Source organism: Biomphalaria glabrata, chromosome 14 (genome assembly GCF_947242115.1).
Source record: "Biomphalaria glabrata chromosome 14, xgBioGlab47.1, whole genome shotgun sequence".
In the NCBI taxonomy this organism is placed as follows: domain Eukaryota; kingdom Metazoa; phylum Mollusca; class Gastropoda; family Planorbidae; genus Biomphalaria; species Biomphalaria glabrata.
Window position 1 is genome coordinate 19,833,588 of NC_074724.1, and position 22,036 is coordinate 19,855,623.

Genomic DNA, 22,036 nt, shown 5'->3' on the forward strand with positions numbered 1-22,036 from the left:
GTTAAGTAACTATTTGAGCTGGTCAATCAAATATGCCAAAATTTAAAATTCCTCATTTCACAAGGATTCAAACCTTGGACCTATAGTTCTGTAGCCGAGTGTTTATCTGCTAATTAGCCCCATGAATTCACTAAAAATTTTTGAAATATTTTTATTATTTTAGTGCAGATAAATATCTTTATATCTTTTTGATTAGAATAACTATTCTGTTTCAGATCAAGAAACAAGAAAGTAAAGAGGGCTCTCCAGAACTGTACATGTCATTGTGACATTACCATTAAGGTGAAATTATTCAAACATTATTCTTTTTTCGTATAATGTCTTGTTTTGTTTGTGAATTGTTTTGTCATTTCGGCCGCCAACAAATGTTTTCGTTTTGTCTTGTACCGTCTATTAAGTGCATGGTTTTTATATTTTTTGAAGTTGTTTTCTTATCGTTTTTTTAAGTTACTTTTATTCTTTTAGTATATAGTTTTTATTATAATCTTTTGGAGAAAAAGTCTAATTCTTTTAGTTTGAAAGTATTTTTTTCAGAGGTTTCCAGTCCAAGAAAGTCTTATTTGGAAGTGAAAAAGGTGAGATTTCTATTGGTGATTTCCCTTTTTTAAATTTTAGATATAATATATTTAAATATTTGTAGATACTTGTTAGTCCCAAAGTAAAATTTCCTTTTCACACCTTGATATTAATAGGGAAGATAATGTTCAAATCATCTGTATGTGTGGCCCACAGTTTATGAGGGTGTCATAAGGCCAGCACAACGAACAACCACCTTAATTTTTTCTCCAACCTTTGTTAAGTAACTATTTGAGCTGGTCAATCAAATATGCCAAAATTTAAAATTCCTCATTTCACAAGGATTCAAACATTGGACCTATAGTTCTGTAGCCGAGTGTTTATCTGCTAATTAGCCCCATGAATTCACTAAAAATTTTTGAAATATTTTTATTATTTTAGTGCAGATAAATATCTTTACATCTTTTTGATTAGAATAACTATTCTGTTTCAGATCAAGAAACAAGAAAGTAAAGAGGGCTCTCCAGAACTGTACATGTCATTGTGACATTACCATTAAGGTGAAATTATTCAAACATTATTCTTTTTTCGTATAATGTCTTGTTTTGTTTGTGAATTGTTTTGTCATTTCGGCCACCAACAAATGTTTTCGTTTTGTCTTGTAAGGTCTATTTAGTGCATGCTTTTTATATTTTTTGAAGTTGTTTTCTTATCGTTTTTTTAAGTTACTTTTATTCTTTTAGTATATAGTTTTTATTATAATCTTTTGGAGAAAAAGTCTAATTCTTTTAGTTTGAAAGTATTTTTTCAGAGGTTTCCAGTCCAAGAAAGTCTTATTTGGAAGTGAAAAAGGTGAGATTTCTATTGGTGATTTCCCTTTTTTAAATTTTAGATATAATATATTTAAATATTTGTAGATACTTGTTAGTCCCAAAGTAAAATTTCCTTTTCACACCTTGATATTAATAGGGAAGATAATGTTCAAATCATCTGTATGTGTGGCCCACAGTTTATGAGGGTGTCATAAGGCCAGCACAACGAACAACCACCTTAATTTTTTCTCCAACCTTTGTTAAGTAACTATTTGAGCTGGTCAATCAAATATGCCAAAATTTAAAATTCCTCATTTCACAAGGATTCAAACATTGGACCTATAGTTCTGTAGCCGAGTGTTTATCTGCTAATTAGCCCCATGAATTCACTAAAAATTTTTGAAATATTTTTATTATTTTAGTGCAGATAAATATCTTTATATCTTTTTGATTAGAATAACTATTCTGTTTCAGATCAAGAAACAAGAAAGTAAAGAGGGCTCTCCAGAACTGTACATGTCATTGTGACATTATTCAAACATTATTCTTTTTTCGTATAATGTCTTGTTTTGTTTGTGAATTGTTTTGTCATGACGGCCGCCAACAAATGTTTTCGTTTTGTCTTGTACCGTTTAGTTAGTGCATGCTTTTTATATTTTTTGAAGTTGTTTTCTTATCGTTTTTTTAAGTTTACTTTCATTCTTTTAGTATATAGTTTTTATTTTAATCTTTTAGAGAAAAAGTCTAATTCTTTTAGTTTGAAAGTATTTTTTTCAGAGGTTTCCAGTCCAAGAAAGTCTTATTTGGAAGTGAAAAAGGTGAGATTTCTATTGGTGATTTCCCTTTTTTAAATTTTAGATATAATATATTTAAATATTTGTAGATACTTGTTAGTCCCAAAGTAAAATTTCCTTTTCACACCTTGATATTAATAGGGAAGATAATGTTCAAATCATCTGTATGTGTGGCCCAAAGTTTATGAGGGTGTCATAAGGCCAGCACAACGAACAACCACCTTAATTTTTTCTCCAACCTTTGTTAAGTAACTATTTGAGCTGGTCAATCAAATATGCCAAAATTTAAAATTCCTCATTTCACAAGGATTCAAACATTGGACCTATAGTTCTGTAGCCGAGTGTTTATCTGCTAATTAGCCCCATGAATTCACTAAAAATTTTTGAAATATTTTTATTATTTTAGTGCAGATAAATATCTTTATATGTTTTTGATTAGAATAACTATTCTGTTTCAGATCAAGAAACAAGAAAGTAAAGAGGGCTCTCCAGAACTGTACATGTCATTGTGACATTACCATTAAGGTGAAATTATTCAAACATTATTCTTTTTTCGTATAATGTCTTGTTTTGTTTGTGAATTGTTTTGTCATTTTGGCCGCCAACAAATGTTTTCGTTTTGTCATGTAAGGTCTATTTAGTGCATGCTTTTTATATTTTTTGAAGTTGTTTTCTTATCGTTTTTTTAAGTTACTTTTAGTCTTTTAGTATATAGTTTTTATTATAATCTTTTGGAGAAAAAGTCTAATTCTTTTAGTTTGAAAGTATTTTTTTCAGAGGTTTCCAGTCCAAGAAAGTCTTATTTGGAAGTGAAAAAGGTGAGATTTCTATTGGTGATTTCCCTTTTTTAAATTTTAGATATAATTTATTTAAATATTTGTAGATACTTGTTAGTCCCAAAGTAAAATTTCCTTTTCACACCTTGATATTAATAGGGAAGATAATGTTCAAATCATCTGTATGTGTGGCCCACAGTTAATGAGGGTGTCATGTGGCCAGCACAATGACCAACCACCTTAATTTTTTCTCCAACCTATGTTAAGTAACTATTTGAGCTGGTCAATCAAATATCCCAAAATTTAAAATTCATTTCACAAGGATTCAAACCTTGGACCTATAGTTCTGTAGCCGAGTGTTTATCTGCTAATTAGCCCCATGAATTCACTAAAAATTTTTGAAATATTTTTATTATTTTAGTGCAGATAAATATCTTTATATCTTTTTGATTAGAATAACTATTCTGTTTCAGATAAAGAAACAAGAAAGTAAAGAGGGCTCTCCAGAACTGTACATGTCATTGTTACATTACCAATAAGGTGAAGTTATTCAAACATTATTCTTTTTTCGTATAATGTCTTGTTTTGTTTGTGAATTGTTTTGTTATGACGGCCGCCAACAAATGTTTTCGTTTTGTCTTGTACCGTTTATTTAGTGCATGCTTTTTATATTTTTTGAAGTTGTTTTCTTATCGTTTTTTTAAGTTTACTTTTATTCTTTTAGTATATAGTTTTTATTTTAAATCTTTTGGAGAAAAAGTTTAATTCTTTTAGTTTGAAAGTATTTTTTTCAGAGGTTTCCAGTCTAAGAAAGTCTTATTTAAAAGTGAAAAAGGTGAGATTTCTATTGGTGATTTCCCTTTTTTAAATTTTAGATATGATATATTTAAATATTTGTAGATACTTGTTAGTCCCAAAGTAAAATTTCCTTTTCACACCTTGATATTAATAGGGAAGATAATGTTCAAATCATCTTTATGTGTGGCCCAAAGTTTATGAGAGTGTCATGTGGCCAGCACAACGACCAACCACCTTAATTTTTTCTCCAACCTATGTTAAGTAACTATTTGAGCTGGTCAATCAAATATGCCAAAATTTAAAATTCCTCATTTCACAAGGATTCAAACCTTGGACCTATAGTTCTGTAGCCGAGTGTTTATCTGCTAATTAGCCCCATGAATTCACTAAAAATTTTTGAAATATTTTTATTATTTTAGTGCAGATAAATATCTTTATATCTTTTTGATTAGAATAACTATTCTGTTTCAGATCAAGAAACAAGAAAGTAAAGAGGGCTCTCCAGAACTGTACATGTCATGGTGACATTACCATTAAGGTGAAATTATTCAAACATTATTCTTTTTTCGTATAATGTCTTGTTTTGTTTGTGAATTGTTTTGTCATTTCGGCCGCCAACAAATGTTTTCGTTTTGTCTTGTACCGTCTATTAAGTGCATGCTTTTTATATTTTTTGAAGTTGTTTTCTTATCGTTTTTTTAAGTTACTTTTATTCTTTTAGTATATAGTTTTTATTATAATCTTTTGGAGAAAAAGTCTAATTCTTTTAGTTTGAAAGTATTTTTTTCAGAGGTTTCCAGTCCAAGAAAGTCTTATTTGGAAGTGAAAAAGGTGAGATTTCTATTGGTGATTTCCCTTTTTTAAATTTTAGATATAATATATTTAAATATTTGTAGATACTTGTTAGTCCCAAAGTAAAATTTCCTTTTCACACCTTGATATTAATAGGGAAGATAATGTTCAAATCATCTGTATGTGTGGCCCACAGTTTATGAGGGTGTCATAAGGCCAGCACAACGAACAACCACCTTAATTTTTTCTCCAACCTTTGTTAAGTAACTATTTGAGCTGGTCAATCAAATATGCCAAAATTTAAAATTCCTCATTTCACAAGGATTCAAACATTGGACCTATAGTTCTGTAGCCGAGTGTTTATCTGCTAATTAGCCCCATGAATTCACTAAAAATTTTTGAAATATTTTTATTATTTTAGTGCAGATAAATATCTTTACATCTTTTTGATTAGAATAACTATTCTGTTTTAGATCAAGAAACAAGAAAGTAAAGAGGGCTCTCCAGAACTGTACATGTCATTGTGACATTACCATTAAGGTGAAATTATTCAAACATTATTCTTTTTTCGTATAATGTCTTGTTTTGTTTGTGAACTGTTTTGTCATTTCGGCCGCCAACAAATGTTTTCGTTTTGTCTTGTAAGGTCTATTTAGTGCATGCTTTTTATATTTTTTGAAGTTGTTTTCTTATCGTTTTTTTAAGTTACTTTTATTCTTTTAGTATATAGTTTTTATTATAATCTTTTGGAGAAAAAGTCTAATTCTTTTAGTTTGAAAGTATTTTTTTCAGAGGTTTCCAGTCCAAGAAAGTCTTATTTGGAAGTGAAAAAGGTGAGATTTCTATTGGTGATTTCCCTTTTTTAAATTTTAGATATAATATATTTAAATATTTGTAGATACTTGTTAGTCCCAAAGTAAAATTTCCTTTTCACATCTTGATATTAATAGGGAAGATAATGTTCAAATCATCTGTATGTGTGGCCCACAGTTTATGAGGGTGTCATAAGGCCAGCACAACGAACAACCACCTTAATTTTTTCTCCAACCTTTGTTAAGTAACTATTTGAGCTGGTCAATCAAATATGCCAAAATTTAAAATTCCTCATTTCACAAGGATTCAAACATTGGACCTATAGTTCTGTAGCCGAGTGTTTATCTGCTAATTAGCCCCATGAATTCACTAAAAATTTTTGAAATATTTTTATTATTTTAGTGCAGATAAATATCTTTATATCTTTTTGATTAGAATAACTATTCTGTTTCAGATCAAGAAACAAGAAAGTAAAGAGGGCTCTCCAGAACTGTACATGTCATTGTGACATTACCATTAAGGTGAAATTATTCAAACATTATTCTTTTTTCGTATAATGTCTTGTTTTGTTTGTGAATTGTTTTGTCATTTCGGCCGCCAACAAATGTTTTCGTTTTGTCTTGTAAGGTCTATTTAGTGCATGCTTTTTATATTTTTTGAAGTTGTTTTCTTATCGTTTTTTTAAGTTACTTTTATTCTTTTAGTATATAGTTTTTATTATAATCTTTTGAAGAAAAAGTCTAATTCTTTTAGTTTGAAAGTATTTTTTTCAGAGGTTTCCAGTCCAAGAAAGTCTTATTTGGAAGTGAAAAAGGTGAGATTTCTATTGGTGATTTCCCTTTTTTAAATTTTAGATATAATATATTTAAATATTTGTAGATACTTGTTAGTCCCAAAGTAAAATTTCCTTTTCACACCTTGATATTAATAGGGAAGATAATGTTCAAATCATCTGTATGTGTGGCCCACAGTTAATGAGGGTGTCATGTGGCCAGCACAACGACCAACCACCTTAATTTTTTCTCCAACCTATGTTAAGTAACTATTTGAGCTGGTCAATCAAATATCCCAAAATTTAAAATTCCTCATTTCACAAGGATTCAAACCTTGGACCTATAGTTCTGTAGCCGAGTGTTTATCTGCTAATTAGCCCCATGAATTCACTAAAAATTTTTGAAATATTTTTATTATTTTAGTGCAGATAAATATCTTTATATCTTTTTGATTAGAATAACTATTCTGTTTCAGATAAAGAAACAAGAAAGTAAAGAGGGCTCTCCAGAACTGTACATGTCATTGTTACATTACCAATAAGGTGAAGTTATTCAAACATTATTCTTTTTTCGTATAATGTCTTGTTTTGTTTGTGAATTGTTTTGTTATGACGGCCGCCAACAAATGTTTTCGTTTTGTCTTGTACCGTTTATTTAGTGCATGCTTTTTATATTTTTTGAAGTTGTTTTCTTATCGTTTTTTTAAGTTTACTTTTATTCTTTTAGTATATAGTTTTTATTTTAAATCTTTTGGAGAAAAAGTTTAATTCTTTTAGTTTGAAAGTATTTTTTTCAGAGGTTTCCAGTCTAAGAAAGTCTTATTTAAAAGTGAAAAAGGTGAGATTTCTATTGGTGATTTCCCTTTTTTAAATTTTAGATATGATATATTTAAATATTTGTAGATACTTGTTAGTCCCAAAGTAAAATTTCCTTTTCACACCTTGATATTAATAGGGAAGATAATGTTCAAATCATCTTTATGTGTGGCCCAAAGTTTATGAGGGTGTCATGTGGCCAGCACAACGACCAACCACCTTAATTTTTTCTCCAACCTATGTTAAGTAACTATTTGAGCTGGTCAATCAAATATCCCAAAATTTAAAATTCCTCATTTCACAAGGATTCAAACCTTGGACCTATAGTTCTGTAGCCGAGTGTTTATCTGCTAATTAGCCCCATGAATTCACTAAAAATTTTTGAAATATTTTTATTATTTTAGTGCAGATAAATATCTTTATATCTTTTTGATTAGAATAACTATTCTGTTTCAGATCAAGAAACAAGAAAGTAAAGAGGGCTCTCCAGAACTGTACATGTCATTGTGACATTACCATTAAGGTGAAATTATTCAAACATTATTCTTTTTTCGTATAATGTCTTGTTTTGTTTGTGAATTGTTTTGTCATTTCGGCCGCCAACAAATGTTTTCGTTTTGTCTTGTAAGGTCTATTTAGTGCATGCTTTTTATATTTTTTGAAGTTGTTTTCTTATCGTTTTTTTAAGTTACTTTTATTCTTTTAGTATATAGTTTTTATTATAATCTTTTGGAGAAAAAGTCTAATTCTTTTAGTTTGAAAGTATTTTTTTCAGAGGTTTCCAGTCCAAGAAAGTCTTATTTGGAAGTGAAAAAGGTGAGATTTCTATTGGTGATTTCCCTTTTTTAAATTTTAGATATAATATATTTAAATATTTGTAGATACTTGTTAGTCCCAAAGTAAAATTTCCTTTTCACACCTTGATATTAATAGGGAAGATAATGTTCAAATCATCTGTATGTGTGGCCCACAGTTAATGAGGGTGTCATGTGGCCAGCACAACGACCAACCACCTTAATTTTTTCTCCAACCTATGTTAAGTAACTATTTGAGCTGGTCAATCAAATATCCCAAAATTTAAAATTCCTCATTTCACAAGGATTCAAACCTTGGACCTATAGTTCTGTAGCCGAGTGTTTATCTGCTAATTAGCCCCATGAATTCACTAAAAATTTTTGAAATATTTTTATTATTTTAGTGCAGATAAATATCTTTATATCTTTTTGATTAGAATAACTATTCTGTTTCAGATAAAGAAACAAGAAAGTAAAGAGGGCTCTCCAGAACTGTACATGTCATTGTTACATTACCAATAAGGTGAAGTTATTCAAACATTATTCTTTTTTCGTATAATGTCTTGTTTTGTTTGTGAATTGTTTTGTTATGACGGCCGCCAACAAATGTTTTCGTTTTGTCTTGTACCGTTTATTTAGTGCATGCTTTTTATATTTTTTGAAGTTGTTTTCTTATCGTTTTTTTAAGTTTACTTTTATTCTTTTAGTATATAGTTTTTATTTTAAATCTTTTGGAGAAAAAGTTTAATTCTTTTAGTTTGAAAGTATTTTTTTCAGAGGTTTCCAGTCTAAGAAAGTCTTATTTAAAAGTGAAAAAGGTGAGATTTCTATTGGTGATTTCCCTTTTTTAAATTTTAGATATGATATATTTAAATATTTGTAGATACTTGTTAGTCCCAAAGTAAAATTTCCTTTTCACACCTTGATATTAATAGGGAAGATAATGTTCAAATCATCTTTATGTGTGGCCCAAAGTTTATGAGGGTGTCATGTGGCCAGCACAACGACCAACCACCTTAATTTTTTCTCCAACCTATGTTAAGTAACTATTTGAGCTGGTCAATCAAATATCCCAAAATTTAAAATTCCTCATTTCACAAGGATTCAAACCTTGGACCTATAGTTCTGTAGCCGAGTGTTTATCTGCTAATTAGCCCCATGAATTCACTAAAAATTTTTGAAATATTTTTATTATTTTAGTGCAGATAAATATCTTTATATCTTTTTGATTAGAATAACTATTCTGTTTCAGATCAAGAAACAAGAAAGTAAAGAGGGCTCTCCAGAACTGTACATGTCATTGTGACATTATTCAAACATTATTCTTTTTTCGTATAATGTCTTGTTTTGTTTGTGAATTGTTTTGTCATGACGGCCGCCAACAAATGTTTTCGTTTTGTCTTGTACCGTTTAGTTAGTGCATGCTTTTTATATTTTTTGAAGTTGTTTTCTTATCGTTTTTTTAAGTTTACTTTCATTCTTTTAGTATATAGTTTTTATTTTAATCTTTTAGAGAAAAAGTCTAATTCTTTTAGTTTGAAAGTATTTTTTTCAGAGGTTTCCAGTCCAAGAAAGTCTTATTTGGAAGTGAAAAAGGTGAGATTTCTATTGGTGATTTCCCTTTTTTAAATTTTAGATATAATATATTTAAATATTTGTAGATACTTGTTAGTCCCAAAGTAAAATTTCCTTTTCACACCTTGATATTAATAGGGAAGATAATGTTCAAATCATCTGTATGTGTGGCCCAAAGTTTATGAGGGTGTCATAAGGCCAGCACAACGAACAACCACCTTAATTTTTTCTCCAACCTTTGTTAAGTAACTATTTGAGCTGGTCAATCAAATATGCCAAAATTTAAAATTCCTCATTTCACAAGGATTCAAACATTGGACCTATAGTTCTGTAGCCGAGTGTTTATCTGCTAATTAGCCCCATGAATTCACTAAAAATTTTTAAAATATTTTTATTATTTTAGTGCAGATAAATATCTTTATATGTTTTTGATTAGAATAACTATTCTGTTTCAGATCAAGAAACAAGAAAGTAAAGAGGGCTCTCCAGAACTGTACATGTCATTGTGACATTACAATTAAGGTGAAATTATTCAAACATTATTCTTTTTTCGTATAATGTCTTGTTTTGTTTGTGAATTGTTTTGTCATTTTGGCCGCCAACAAATGTTTTCGTTTTGTCTTGTAAGGTCTATTTAGTGCATGCTTTTTATATTTTTTGAAGTTGTTTTCTTATCGTTTTTTTAAGTTACTTTTAGTCTTTTAGTATATAGTTTTTATTATAATCTTTTGGAGAAAAAGTCTAATTCTTTTAGTTTGAAAGTATTTTTTTCAGAGGTTTCCAGTCCAAGAAAGTCTTATTTGGAAGTGAAAAAGGTGAGATTTCTATTGGTGATTTCCCTTTTTTAAATTTTAGATATAATATATTTAAATATTTGTAGATACTTGTTAGTCCCAAAGTAAAATTTCCTTTTCACACCTTGATATTAATAGGGAAGATAATGTTCAAATCATCTGTATGTGTGGCCCACAGTTAATGAGGGTGTCATGTGGCCAGCACAACGACCAACCACCTTAATTTTTTCTCCAACCTATGTTAAGTAACTATTTGAGCTGGTCAATCAAATATCCCAAAATTTAAAATTCATTTCACAAGGATTCAAACCTTGGACCTATAGTTCTGTAGCCGAGTTTTTATCTGCTAATTAGCCCCATGAATTCACTAAAAATTTTTGAAATATTTTTATTATTTTAGTGCAGATAAATATCTTTATATCTTTTTGATTAGAATAACTATTCTGTTTCAGATAAAGAAACAAGAAAGTAAAGAGGGCTCTCCAGAACTGTACATGTCATTGTTACATTACCAATAAGGTGAAGTTATTCAAACATTATTCTTTTTTCGTATAATGTCTTGTTTTGTTTGTGAATTGTTTTGTTATGACGGCCGCCAACAAATGTTTTCGTTTTGTCTTGTACCGTTTATTTAGTGCATGCTTTTTATATTTTTTGAAGTTGTTTTCTTATCGTTTTTTTAAGTTTACTTTTATTCTTTTAGTATATAGTTTTTATTTTAAATCTTTTGGAGAAAAAGTTTAATTCTTTTAGTTTGAAAGTATTTTTTTCAGAGGTTTCCAGTCTAAGAAAGTCTTATTTAAAAGTGAAAAAGGTGAGATTTCTATTGGTGATTTCCCTTTTTTAAATTTTAGATATGATATATTTAAATATTTGTAGATACTTGTTAGTCCCAAAGTAAAATTTCCTTTTCACACCTTGATATTAATAGGGAAGATAATGTTCAAATCATCTTTATGTGTGGCCCAAAGTTTATGAGGGTGTCATGTGGCCAGCACAACGACCAACCACCTTAATTTTTTCTCCAACCTATGTTAAGTAACTATTTGAGCTGGTCAATCAAATATCCCAAAATTTAAAATTCCTCATTTCACAAGGATTCAAACCTTGGACCTATAGTTCTGTAGCCGAGTGTTTATCTGCTAATTAGCCCCATGAATTCACTAAAAATTTTTGAAATATTTTTATTATTTTAGTGCAGATAAATATCTTTATATCTTTTTGATTAGAATAACTATTCTGTTTCAGATCAAGAAACAAGAAAGTAAAGAGGGCTCTCCAGAACTGTACATGTCATTGTGACATTACCATTAAGGTGAAATTATTCAAACATTATTCTTTTTTCGTATAATGTCTTGTTTTGTTTGTGAATTGTTTTGTCATTTCGGCCGCCAACAAATGTTTTCGTTTTGTCTTGTAAGGTCTATTTAGTGCATGCTTTTTATATTTTTTGAAGTTGTTTTCTTATCGTTTTTTTAAGTTACTTTTATTCTTTTAGTATATAGTTTTTATTATAATCTTTTGGAGAAAAAGTCTAATTCTTTTAGTTTGAAAGTATTTTTTTCAGAGGTTTCCAGTCCAAGAAAGTCTTATTTGGAAGTGAAAAAGGTGAGATTTCTATTGGTGATTTCCCTTTTTTAAATTTTAGATATAATATATTTAAATATTTGTAGATACTTGTTAGTCCCAAAGTAAAATTTCCTTTTCACACCTTGATATTAATAGGGAAGATAATGTTCAAATCATCTGTATGTGTGGCCCACAGTTAATGAGGGTGTCATGTGGCCAGCACAACGACCAACCACCTTAATTTTTTCTCCAACCTATGTTAAGTAACTATTTGAGCTGGTCAATCAAATATCCCAAAATTTAAAATTCCTCATTTCACAAGGATTCAAACCTTGGACCTATAGTTCTGTAGCCGAGTGTTTATCTGCTAATTAGCCCCATGAATTCACTAAAAATTTTTGAAATATTTTTATTATTTTAGTGCAGATAAATATCTTTATATCTTTTTGATTAGAATAACTATTCTGTTTCAGATAAAGAAACAAGAAAGTAAAGAGGGCTCTCCAGAACTGTACATGTCATTGTTACATTACCAATAAGGTGAAGTTATTCAAACATTATTCTTTTTTCGTATAATGTCTTGTTTTGTTTGTGAATTGTTTTGTTATGACGGCCGCCAACAAATGTTTTCGTTTTGTCTTGTACCGTTTATTTAGTGCATGCTTTTTATATTTTTTGAAGTTGTTTTCTTATCGTTTTTTTAAGTTTACTTTTATTCTTTTAGTATATAGTTTTTATTTTAAATCTTTTGGAGAAAAAGTTTAATTCTTTTAGTTTGAAAGTATTTTTTTCAGAGGTTTCCAGTCTAAGAAAGTCTTATTTAAAAGTGAAAAAGGTGAGATTTCTATTGGTGATTTCCCTTTTTTAAATTTTAGATATGATATATTTAAATATTTGTAGATACTTGTTAGTCCCAAAGTAAAATTTCCTTTTCACACCTTGATATTAATAGGGAAGATAATGTTCAAATCATCTTTATGTGTGGCCCAAAGTTTATGAGGGTGTCATGTGGCCAGCACAACGACCAACCACCTTAATTTTTTCTCCAACCTATGTTAAGTAACTATTTGAGCTGGTCAATCAAATATCCCAAAATTTAAAATTCCTCATTTCACAAGGATTCAAACCTTGGACCTATAGTTCTGTAGCCGAGTGTTTATCTGCTAATTAGCCCCATGAATTCACTAAAAATTTTTGAAATATTTTTATTATTTTAGTGCAGATAAATATCTTTATATCTTTTTGATTAGAATAACTATTCTGTTTCAGATAAAGAAACAAGAAAGTAAAGAGGGCTCTCCAGAACTGTACATGTCATTGTTACATTACCAATAAGGTGAAGTTATTCAAACATTATTCTTTTTTCGTATAATGTCTTGTTTTGTTTGTGAATTGTTTTGTTATGACGGCCGCCAACAAATGTTTTCGTTTTGTCTTGTACCGTTTATTTAGTGCATGCTTTTTATATTTTTTGAAGTTGTTTTCTTATCGTTTTTTTAAGTTTACTTTTATTCTTTTAGTATATAGTTTTTATTTTAAATCTTTTGGAGAAAAAGTTTAATTCTTTTAGTTTGAAAGTATTTTTTTCAGAGGTTTCCAGTCTAAGAAAGTCTTATTTAAAAGTGAAAAAGGTGAGATTTCTATTGGTGATTTCCCTTTTTTAAATTTTAGATATGATATATTTAAATATTTGTAGATACTTGTTAGTCCCAAAGTAAAATTTCCTTTTCACACCTTGATATTAATAGGGAAGATAATGTTCAAATCATCTTTATGTGTGGCCCAAAGTTTATGAGGGTGTCATGTGGCCAGCACAACGACCAACCACCTTAATTTTTTCTCCAACCTATGTTAAGTAACTATTTGAGCTGGTCAATCAAATATCCCAAAATTTAAAATTCCTCATTTCACAAGGATTCAAACCTTGGACCTATAGTTCTGTAGCCGAGTGTTTATCTGCTAATTAGCCCCATGAATTCACTAAAAATTTTTGAAATATTTTTATTATTTTAGTGCAGATAAATATCTTTATATCTTTTTGATTAGAATAACTATTCTGTTTCAGATCAAGAAACAAGAAAGTAAAGAGGGCTCTCCAGAACTGTACATGTCATTGTGACATTATTCAAACATTATTCTTTTTTCGTATAATGTCTTGTTTTGTTTGTGAATTGTTTTGTCATGACGGCCGCCAACAAATGTTTTCGTTTTGTCTTGTACCGTTTAGTTAGTGCATGCTTTTTATATTTTTTGAAGTTGTTTTCTTATCGTTTTTTTAAGTTTACTTTCATTCTTTTAGTATATAGTTTTTATTTTAATCTTTTAGAGAAAAAGTCTAATTCTTTTAGTTTGAAAGTATTTTTTTCAGAGGTTTCCAGTCCAAGAAAGTCTTATTTGGAAGTGAAAAAGGTGAGATTTCTATTGGTGATTTCCCTTTTTTAAATTTTAGATATAATATATTTAAATATTTGTAGATACTTGTTAGTCCCAAAGTAAAATTTCCTTTTCACACCTTGATATTAATAGGGAAGATAATGTTCAAATCATCTGTATGTGTGGCCCAAAGTTTATGAGGGTGTCATAAGGCCAGCACAACGAACAACCACCTTAATTTTTTCTCCAACCTTTGTTAAGTAACTATTTGAGCTGGTCAATCAAATATGCCAAAATTTAAAATTCCTCATTTCACAAGGATTCAAACATTGGACCTATAGTTCTGTAGCCGAGTGTTTATCTGCTAATTAGCCCCATGAATTCACTAAAAATTTTTAAAATATTTTTATTATTTTAGTGCAGATAAATATCTTTATATGTTTTTGATTAGAATAACTATTCTGTTTCAGATCAAGAAACAAGAAAGTAAAGAGGGCTCTCCAGAACTGTACATGTCATTGTGACATTACAATTAAGGTGAAATTATTCAAACATTATTCTTTTTTCGTATAATGTCTTGTTTTGTTTGTGAATTGTTTTGTCATTTTGGCCGCCAACAAATGTTTTCGTTTTGTCTTGTAAGGTCTATTTAGTGCATGCTTTTTATATTTTTTGAAGTTGTTTTCTTATCGTTTTTTTAAGTTACTTTTAGTCTTTTAGTATATAGTTTTTATTATAATCTTTTGGAGAAAAAGTCTAATTCTTTTAGTTTGAAAGTATTTTTTTCAGAGGTTTCCAGTCCAAGAAAGTCTTATTTGGAAGTGAAAAAGGTGAGATTTCTATTGGTGATTTCCCTTTTTTAAATTTTAGATATAATATATTTAAATATTTGTAGATACTTGTTAGTCCCAAAGTAAAATTTCCTTTTCACACCTTGATATTAATAGGGAAGATAATGTTCAAATCATCTGTATGTGTGGCCCACAGTTAATGAGGGTGTCATGTGGCCAGCACAACGACCAACCACCTTAATTTTTTCTCCAACCTATGTTAAGTAACTATTTGAGCTGGTCAATCAAATATCCCAAAATTTAAAATTCATTTCACAAGGATTCAAACCTTGGACCTATAGTTCTGTAGCCGAGTTTTTATCTGCTAATTAGCCCCATGAATTCACTAAAAATTTTTGAAATATTTTTATTATTTTAGTGCAGATAAATATCTTTATATCTTTTTGATTAGAATAACTATTCTGTTTCAGATAAAGAAACAAGAAAGTAAAGAGGGCTCTCCAGAACTGTACATGTCATTGTTACATTACCATTAAGGTGATGTTATTCAAACATTATTCTTTTTTCGTATAATGTCTTGTTTTGTTTGTGAATTGTTTTGTTATGACGGCCGCCAACAAATGTTTTCGTTTTGTCTTGTACCGTTTATTTAGTTCATGCTTTTTATATTTTTAGAAGTTGTTTTCTTATCGTTTTTTTAAGTTTACTTTTATTCTTTTAGTATATAGTTTTTATTTTAAATCTTTTGGAGAAAAAGTTTAATTCTTTTAGTTTGAAAGTATTTTTTTCAGAGGTTTCCAGTCTAAGAAAGTCTTATTTAAAAGTGAAAAAGGTGAGATTTCTATTGGTGATTTCCCTTTTTTAAATTTTAGATATGATATATTTAAATATTTGTAGATACTTGTTAGTCCCAAAGTAAAATTTCCTTTTCACACCTTGATATTAATAGGGAAGATAATGTTCAAATCATCTTTATGTGTGGCCCACAGTTTATGAGGGTGTCATGTGGCCAGCACAACGACCAACCACCTTAATTTTTTCTCCAACCTATGTTAAGTAACTATTTGAGCTGGTCAATCAAATATGCCAAAATTTAAAATTCCTCATTTCACAAGGATTCAAACCTTGGACCTATAGTTCTGTAGCCGAGTGTTTATCTGCTAATTAGCCCCATGAATTCACTAAAAATTTTTGAAATATTTTTATTATTTTAGTGCAGATAAATATCTTTATATCTTTTTGATTAGAATAACTATTCTGTTTCAGATCAAGAAACAAGAAAGTAAAGAGGGCTCTCCAGAACTGTACATGTCATTGTGACATTACCATTAAGGTGAAATTATTCAAACATTATTCTTTTTTCGTATAATGTCTTGTTTTGTTTGTGAATTGTTTTGTCATGACGGCCGCCAACAAATGTTTTCGTTTTGTCTTGTACCGTTTATTTAGTGCATGCTTTTTATATTTTTTGAAGTTGTTTTCTTATCGTTTTTTTAAGTTTACTTTTATTCTTTTAGTATATAGTTTTTATTTAATCTTTTGGAGAAAAAGTCTAATTCTTTTAGTTTGAAAGTATTTTTTTCAGAGGTTTCCAGTCCAAGAAAGTCTTATTTGGAAGTGAAAAAGGTGAGATTTCTATTGGTGATTTCCCTTTTTTAAATTTTAGATATAATATATTTAAATATTTGTAGATACTTGTTAGTCCCAAAGTAAAATTTCCTTTTCACACCTTGATATTAATAGGGAAGATAATGTTTAAATCATCTGTATGTATGGCCCACAGTTTATGAGGGTGTCATGTGGCCAGCACAACGACCAACCACCTTAATTTTTTCTCCAACCTATGTTAAGTAACTATTTGAGCTGTTCAATCAAATATCCCAAAATTTAAATTCCTCATTTCACAAGGATTCAAACCTTGGACCTATAGTTCTGTAGCTGAGTGTTTATCTGCTAATTAGCCCCATGAATTCACTAAAAATTTTTGAAATATTTTTATTATTTTAGTGCAGATAAATATCTTTACATCTTTTTGATTAGAATAACTATTCTGTTTCAGATCAAGAAACAAGAAAGTAAAAAGGGCTCTCCAGAACTGTACATGTCATTGTGACATTACCATTAAGGTGAAGTTATTCAAACATTATTCTTTTTTCGTATAATGTCTTGTTTTGTTTGTGAATTGTTTTGTCATGACGGCCGCCAACAAATGTTTTCGTTTTGTATTGTACCGTTTATTTAGTGCATGCTTTTTATATTTTTTGAAGTTGTTTTCTTATCGTTTTTTTAAGTTTACTTTTATTCTTTTAGTATATAGTTTTTTTTTAATCTTTTGGAGAAAAAGTCTAATTCTTTTAGTTTGAAAGTATTTTTTTCAGAGGTTTCCAGTCCAAGAAAGTCTTATTTGGAAGTGAAAAAGGTGAGATTTCTATTGGTGATTTCCCTTTTTTAAATTTTAGATATAATATATTTAAATATTTGTAGATACTTGTTAGTCCCAAAGTAAAATTTCCTTTTCACACCTTGATATTAATAGGGAAGATAATGTTCAAATCATCTGTATGTGTGGCCCACAGTTAATGAGGGTGTCATGTGGCCAGCACAACGACCAACCACCTTAATTTTTTCTCCAACTTATGTTAAGTAACTATTTGAGCTGGTCAATCAAATATCCCAAAATTTAAATTCCTCATTTCACAAGGATTCAAACCTTGGACATATAGTTCTGTAGCTGAGTGTTTATCTGCTAATTAGCCCCATGAATTCACTAAAAATTTTTGAAATATTTTTATTATTTTAGTGCAGATAAATATCTTTATATCTTTTTGATTAGAATAACTATTCTGTTTCAGATCAAGAAACAAGAAAGTAAAAAGGGCTCTCCAGAACTGTACATGTCATTGTGACATTACCATTAAGGTGAAGTTATTCAAACATTATTCTTTTTTCGTATAATGTCTTGTTTTGTTTGTGAATTGTTTTGTCATGACGGCCGCCAACAAATGTTTTCGTTTTGTCTTGTAAGGTCTATTTAGTGCATGCTTTTTATATTTTTTGAAGTTGTTTTCTTATCGTTTTTTTAAGTTACTTTTTGTCTTTTAGTATATAGTTTTTATTATAATCTTTTGGAGAAAAAGTCTAATTCTTTTAGTTTGAAAGTATTTTTTTCAGAGGTTTCCAGTCCAAGAAAGTCTTATTTGGAAGTGAAAAAGGTGAGATTTCTATTGGTGATTTCCCTTTTTTAAATTTTAGATATAATATATTTAAATATTTGTAGATACTTGTTAGTCCCAAAGTAAAATTTCCTTTTCACACCTTGATATTAATAGGGAAGATAATGTTCAAATCATCTGTATGTGTGGCCCACAGTTAATGAGGGTGTCATGTGGCCAGCACAACGACCAACCACCTTAATTTTTTCTCCAACCTATGTTAAGTAACTATTTGAGCTGGTCAATCAAATATCCCAAAATTTAAAATTCATTTCACAAGGATTCAAACCTTGGACCTATAGTTCTGTAGCCGAGTTTTTATCTGCTAATTAGCCCCATGAATTCACTAAAAATTTTTGAAATATTTTTATTATTTTAGTGCAGATAAATATCTTTATATCTTTTTGATTAGAATAACTATTCTGTTTCAGATAAAGAAACAAGAAAGTAAAGAGGGCTCTCCAGAACTGTACATGTCATTGTTACATTACCATTAAGGTGAAGTTATTCAAACATTATTCTTTTTTCGTATAATGTCTTGTTTTGTTTGTGAATTGTTTTGTTATGACGGCCGCCAACAAATGTTTTCGTTTTGTCTTGTACCGTTTATTTAGTGCATGCTTTTTATATTTTTTGAAGTTGTTTTCTTATCGTTTTTTTAAGTTTACTTTTATTCTTTAAGTATATAGTTTTTATTTTAAATCTTTTGGAGAAAAAGTTTAATTCTTTTAGTTTGAAAGTATTTTTTTCAGAGGTTTCCAGTCCAAGAAAGTCTTATTTAAAAGTGAAAAAGGTGAGATTTCTATTGGTGATTTCCCTTTTTTAAATTTTAGATATGATATATTTAAATATTTGTAGATACTTGTTAGTCCCAAAGTAAAATTTCCTTTTCACACCTTGATATTAATAGGGAAGATAATGTTCAAATCATCTTTATGTGTGGCCCACAGTTTATGAGGGTGTCATGTGGCCAGCACAACGACCAACCACCTTAATTTTTTCTCCAACCTATGTTAAGTAACTATTTGAGCTGGTCAATCAAATATGCCAAAATTTAAAATTCCTCATTTCACAAGGATTCAAACCTTGGACCTATAGTTCTGTAGCCGAGTGTTTATCTGCTAATTAGCCCCATGAATTCACTAAAAATTTTTGAAATATTTTTATTATTTTAGTGCAGATAAATATCTTTATATCTTTTTGATTAGAATAACTATTCTGTTTCAGATCAAGAAACAAGAAAGTAAAGAGGGCTCTCCAGAACTGTACATGTCATTGTTACATTACCATTAAGGTGAAGTTATTCAAACATTATTCTTTTTTCGTATAATGTCTTGTTTTGTTTGTGAATTGTTTTGTTATGACGGCCGCCAACAAATGTTTTCGTTTTGTCTTGTACCGTTTATTTAGTGCATGCTTTTTATATTTTTTGAAGTTGTTTTCTTATCGTTTTTTTAAGTTTACTTTTATTCTTTTAGTATATAGTTTTTATTTTAAATCTTTTGGAGAAAAAGTTTAATTCTTTTAGTTTGAAAGTATTTTTTTCAGAGGTTTCCAGTCTAAGAAAGTCTTATTTAAAAGTGAAAAAGGTGAGATTTCTATTGGTGATTTCCCTTTTTTAAATTTTAGATATGATATATTTAAATATTTGTAGATACTTGTTAGTCCCAAAGTAAAATTTCCTTTTCACACCTTGATATTAATAGGGAAGATAATGTTCAAATCATCTTTATGTGTGGCCCAAAGTTTATGAGGGTGTCATGTGGCCAGCACAACGACCAACCACCTTAATTTTTTCTCCAACCTATGTTAAGTAACTATTTGAGCTGGTCAATCAAATATCCCAAAATTTAAAATTCCTCATTTCACAAGGATTCAAACCTTGGACCTATAGTTCTGTAGCCGAGTGTTTATCTGCTAATTAGCCCCATGAATTCACTAAAAATTTTTGAAATATTTTTATTATTTTAGTGCAGATAAATATCTTTATATCTTTTTGATTAGAATAACTATTCTGTTTCAGATCAAGAAACAAGAAAGTAAAGAGGGCTCTCCAGAACTGTACATGTCATTGTGACATTATTCAAACATTATTCTTTTTTCGTATAATGTCTTGTTTTGTTTGTGAATTGTTTTGTCATGACGGCCGCCAACAAATGTTTTCGTTTTGTCTTGTACCGTTTAGTTAGTGCATGCTTTTTATATTTTTTGAAGTTGTTTTCTTATCGTTTTTTTAAGTTTACTTTCATTCTTTTAGTATATAGTTTTTATTTTAATCTTTTAGAGAAAAAGTCTAATTCTTTTAGTTTGAAAGTATTTTTTTCAGAGGTTTCCAGTCCAAGAAAGTCTTATTTGGAAGTGAAAAAGGTGAGATTTCTATTGGTGATTTCCCTTTTTTAAATTTTAGATATAATATATTTAAATATTTGTAGATACTTGTTAGTCCCAAAGTAAAATTTCCTTTTCACACCTTGATATTAATAGGGAAGATAATGTTCAAATCATCTGTATGTGTGGCCCAAAGTTTATGAGGGTGTCATAAGGCCAGCACAACGAACAACCACCTTAATTTTTTCTCCAACCTTTGTTAAGTAACTATTTGAGCTGGTCAATCAAATATGCCAAAATTTAAAATTCCTCATTTCACAAGGATTCAAACATTGGACCTATAGTTCTGTAGCCGAGTGTTTATCTGCTAATTAGCCCCATGAATTCACTAAAAATTTTTAAAATATTTTTATTATTTTAGTGCAGATAAATATCTTTATATGTTTTTGATTAGAATAACTATTCTGTTTCAGATCAAGAAACAAGAAAGTAAAGAGGGCTCTCCAGAACTGTACATGTCATTGTGACATTACCATTAAGGTGAAATTATTCAAACATTATTCTTTTTTCGTATAATGTCTTGTTTTGTTTGTGAATTGTTTTGTCATTTTGGCCGCCAACAAATGTTTTCGTTTTGTCTTGTAAGGTCTATTTAGTGCATGCTTTTTATATTTTTTGAAGTTGTTTTCTTATCGTTTTTTTAAGTTACTTTTATTCTTTTAGTATATAGTTTTTATTATAATCTTTTGGAGAAAAAGTCTAATTCTTTTAGTTTGAAAGTATTTTTTTCAGAGGTTTCCAGTCCAAGAAAGTCTTATTTGGAAGTGAAAAAGGTGAGATTTCTATTGGTGATTTCCCTTTTTTAAATTTTAGATATAATATATTTAAATATTTGTAGATACTTGTTAGTCCCAAAGTAAAATTTCCTTTTCACACCTTGATATTAATAGGGAAGATAATGTTCAAATCATCTGTATGTGTGGCCCACAGTTAATGAGGGTGTCATGTGGCCAGCACAACGACCAACCACCTTAATTTTTTCTCCAACCTATGTTAAGTAACTATTTGAGCTGGTCAATCAAATATCCCAAAATTTAAAATTCATTTCACAAGGATTCAAACCTTGGACCTATAGTTCTGTAGCCGAGTTTTTATCTGCTAATTAGCCCCATGAATTCACTAAAAATTTTTGAAATATTTTTATTATTTTAGTGCAGATAAATATCTTTATATCTTTTTGATTAGAATAACTATTCTGTTTCAGATAAAGAAACAAGAAAGTAAAGAGGGCTCTCCAGAACTGTACATGTCATTGTTACATTACCATTAAGGTGAAGTTATTCAAACATTATTCTTTTTTCGTATAATGTCTTGTTTTGTTTGTGAATTGTTTTGTTATGACGGCCGCCAACAAATGTTTTCGTTTTGTCTTGTACCGTTTATTTAGTGCATGCTTTTTATATTTTTTGAAGTTGTTTTCTTATCGTTTTTTTAAGTTTACTTTTATTCTTTTAGTATATAGTTTTTATTTTAAATCTTTTGGAGAAAAAGTTTAATTCTTTTAGTTTGAAAGTATTTTTTTCAGAGGTTTCCAGTCTAAGAAAGTCTTATTTAAAAGTGAAAAAGGTGAGATTTCTATTGGTGATTTCCCTTTTTTAAATTTTAGATATGATATATTTAAATATTTGTAGATACTTGTTAGTCCCAAAGT